The 4,073-nt window shown below is 42.5% G+C and overlaps 1 long non-coding RNA gene across 1 annotated transcript in view; it reads right to left on the reverse strand.

The window, feature by feature from the left end:
• Nucleotides 1-4,073, reverse strand: part of LOC109305882 — a 14,779-nt gene that overhangs the window by 10,011 nt on the left and 695 nt on the right. Inside the window, exon 2 of the long non-coding RNA XR_002099752.1 lies at nucleotides 1,596-1,606. This is a non-coding gene — a long non-coding RNA (uncharacterized LOC109305882). The remainder of the gene's footprint in view (nucleotides 1-1,595; nucleotides 1,607-4,073) is intronic.

Consider the following 4,073-nt stretch of genomic DNA (forward strand, 5'->3'; position numbering starts at 1 on the left):
CCCCAGCACAGTACAAGGGAAGGGAGGGCTGCTCTGCTGCCACCTGGCTTCTAGCCTGAGCCACTGCAGGCATGTGCCTGAACTTCCTCAGGCCAGAGAGAATGTCTGTCCAATTATAAACCGGTTCAGCCTAGCCAGGTTAGACTGACCTGCAAAGACTGAATCAATTCAGGACCAGTTTTTTCAAAGTTTGCCCCTAGACCCTGTCGCACTTTAGCTACAAAAAATTCTATCTTACAAGCTGCTTTGATTTAAAAAATAAATGTCAAGAAAAAGGAGCATAGGAATTTTCATAATGGATCAGAATGGATTCCCTGAAGCATGAGGACTAATCTCCATATACCTTCTGTAATAAACAGTAGACAAAAAAAAATCCTCCAATTTAAGCAGCTAGAGGAGGAACTCAGAATGAAGCAAGCTGTTCTTTTGCATTGCAGAAAAGCTTGAGCACCAGATCTTCGGCAGGCAGGCATTTCCATGGATCTATTGATATAAAAGAAACAGCCATTTGCACTTGCAGATGAATTGGCCCTAAACATAGCATACAAAGTGTTCACTGGTTCATGGATGAAGGCAGTTCTTTGTGAGAAGGATATGCTGTTTTATTCTGTTTTGTTTTTAAAGCAATGCGGAATAGAATCTGCTTCTAATGGAACCTAATTCTGGTTATGTGTTAGGTTTAATTTTTCTGTTATTTACTTCCAACCCTTCTAAAGTATAGCTAATGCCATTATTGTTTTACCATGCCAAATTATTCCATTCATTAGCACTTGATGTTATGTGCTTTTTTCTGAGTTTAGGTTAGCCTGTACATGTCATATGTATAATCCTGAGCTCTGAAAATATTGTCCCTGTCCAGTTACTCACGTGTTATGGTAAAACTAGTCTGAGATTATCATGCCATGGTACAGAAATAAGTTGATATAGATAGTAGTACTTTTACGAACTATGCTTCTTAGTCTAGAAACTGAGATTTAAAAAAAAAAAGTTAAAACTGAGGGCTATTGAGTTGCTGTGTAAGTTACTTCACCACTGACAAACAAACTTCCTGAGCAGAACATTGTATCAGCAGGCACAGATGGCTTGGGTTTTGCCCTGTTTCAGTATATATATCTGTTTTGATCTCTAGGTCACATAATGCTTATCTGCTGGTCATAATACTTATTAGCTGATTTTCTTAATGGCAAGACTGTTTAACCAATATCATTTTGTAAGTAGCTCCAAATAAGATTTTCAAATTGTTTTCTTTTAAAATTCCTTTCTTTCCTCAGCTCTTATGGGAAATCTGCACAATGACAAGTAGGCCTTAGCTGGAGTCCTGGTCAGTTTCTGGAAAGAGCACTTACTTCGGTCCACTGCTTTGCAAACCAAAACAGTCCATGGTTCTGGGCATCTGATTCCAAAAGGGATAGGATTAGGAAGCCTGGAAAAAAATGACTTCAGTGCACATAGGATCAGACCTGTAGTCAGTATTATTGTTATCATTATGTATTCTGAAAATGCCAATAACTCTGTTTCCATATAGTTCCCAGCCACCATAAAATTTCCCACAAAATATCTCCTTTGGCCAGTATCTCAGGTCTGTGCTTTAAGACCCACTTTCTCCCTCAAGCCAAAACAATCTGTAGAAACTGCTCCAGCAAAACTATCTGGGACATTTGGACCCTCTCCTTGTTTCTGCAGATAATCCACACACAATTTACACTACCTCCCTGCCAACCTCCCATAGGTTTTGGCAACTGCTGGTAAGAACTCTCCACAGAGTCACTAGACAAAGTTGTAATGGGCCTTATATTGCTGTCAATGGTCTAACAGGTCTTCTGGTCAAGATCAATGTTCCCTCATTACAGCATTTTCCCTCCTTCTATGACTGTCATAATCCCACTCTTTCAGAGTACTGGCTAGGAGGCTTCCTCCAAACCTCCATTCTCTTGATGAATATAAACCCACAGTATTGTTCCCCTGCAGTTTTATGCTTATTTCCAGCTCCATTCCTATTACTGTGGTTCCCTTTCCTAACTAGCTCCTTCTTGATGCTTCTTTTCTTGCAGGTAATACACAAGACCTTAGGTATCTTTCTGGTATGATCTGGAAGGTGCAAGGCAGTGGTGAGACAGGTCACCATCATGCTGGCACACGCAGCCATACTAGTACAACACCAAGGACATGCCTATAAGTTCTGCCTCTTCCAGATTTCCAACCCCAGCTCCCCATACGCCTCCTCAAAATTTTCATGCTGCTTTTCCTCAACATCTCTCAGCTTTAACAATGCATTATTTTTTAAAACTGTGTATTTGCCAGTGCAAATAATACCATACTTAAAAAAAATCCTAAAATACTGTGAAATACTGTGAAGGGTCCTTGTGCTATTAAATTCTCTCTTCTCATGAACAGAAAACTTTCATTCTGTTACTTTATAAGTGGGTGAAGAATTAAGTAGTTACCAAATTGTTGGACACTCCAGTATTCTTACAGCATACAACACTTTATTCAGTTAGCTTACTCCTCTTAAGGAAGTTGTCAGTACACTTTACTTGGCTTCTGCAATAGCCTTTTTCTAAAGGTTTAGCAAGCAGCCTTTACTGACAGATGTTTAAGCTGCTAAGGTACAAGCTGTGATCAGGAGCTCTTTAGAGCCACAGCTAAAATATGGTACGACATGTGTCAGGGAGAGAACCAGATGTCTCTACTCCGAATAGTCATCACCTTATAATTTCACTCTATTCCATTTGCTTCTGAGGTTCCCTAGTAATTCTATCAAAGATAAATTAAAAGCTACCACACAAAAAGATCCTTGAAGAAAAGAAGAATGTTATAATAGCTCTATTATTTCATTAAAAAATTCTCAAAGCATTAAGATCAATGCACATAGTCTATGAAGACTGTAAAAATCCATAATGAGCAATACTTGACAGTAGCTTTCTTAATATGTTCCCTTTGAGAAAAAGTAGGAATGTCCTTGCAATGTATTTAGTGGGTGGTCCCTCTCTCATTTTCTACTGCATACCCATGTTGGGATCTGACCTCATTTCCTACTATTTCTCTAGTGTGAATAAGTAAAAGGGGACTTTTATTATCATCTCTTTCAGAATAATGGGAGCCACTGTTTTGTTCCAGACCTCTGGTATGATAATTTATACTCACTGGGACACAGCTTATCACCAGTTACACCACTGCAACCCTGAAACTGAATTGATTTCAATGGAGCTGTCTGGGCATTAAGTAGAACAGAATCTGGCTCATTCATTAGTTGCTGAAATTACAAAAAAATCTTGCCAAAACTCAAAGGAGTTTTATCCGTATATCGAGGAATATGTTGTTTTACAGTGAATAAAGCAATGTGTTAGAGGTGCACTGATACATCAGTCCAATATCGGATCAGTATGGATATAAAGAAAACCGGCTGCATCAGACATTAGTCCAATGGGGCTGATAATTTGGCTGCTAAATGCCTGTGCTGCATGCAGCCACAGCACAGCAGTCAGGCATTGAGGACTAGACCCAGCAGCATGGAGAGCTGCCTCCAGCTGGTACGTCTGGTGTTGTGGAAGGGGAGGGGGGAGGGAAGGGGCAGATTAATGTCCTTCACAGTGTGGGAGGGGGCAGGGGCAGGCATTGCCTCGGTGGGGGGGGAAGCAGAGCCATGGCTCATGATGGGGAGGAGGTGGCTCCCACCGCTACTTGTACACCCCAAATCTGCATGGGGCAGGGCAGGCTGCAGCCGGGGCTGTGCGAGACTCTTCTCAGTGGGAGTTGGGCTTGGAACGGGTGCCAGCAGTGCTGGCAGAATGTTGCATCCACCCCAAATTTCACTGCCACTCTTCTCAGCACCGCCAGCCACCCAGCACAGCCCCAGCTCTTCCCAGCACATGGGTGGAGGCAGGGCATTGAGCCAGGGCTGTGGCTGGTGGCAGTGGCACTGGGAGTAAAGCAGTGGCAAAATCTGGGGTGGATGTAGCATCATCCCAGCACCACCGGCACCCGCTCTGAGCCCAGCCCCTGCCAAGAAGAGCCCTGCACAGCCCTGGCTGCAGCCCATTCCATCCTGTCCCATGCAGATCCAGGGGGCTCAT

Source organism: Crocodylus porosus, unplaced genomic scaffold, assembly GCF_001723895.1.
Source record: "Crocodylus porosus isolate Cpor-Errol unplaced genomic scaffold, CroPor_comp1, whole genome shotgun sequence".
NCBI classification, from domain to species: Eukaryota; Metazoa; Chordata; order Crocodylia; family Crocodylidae; genus Crocodylus; species Crocodylus porosus.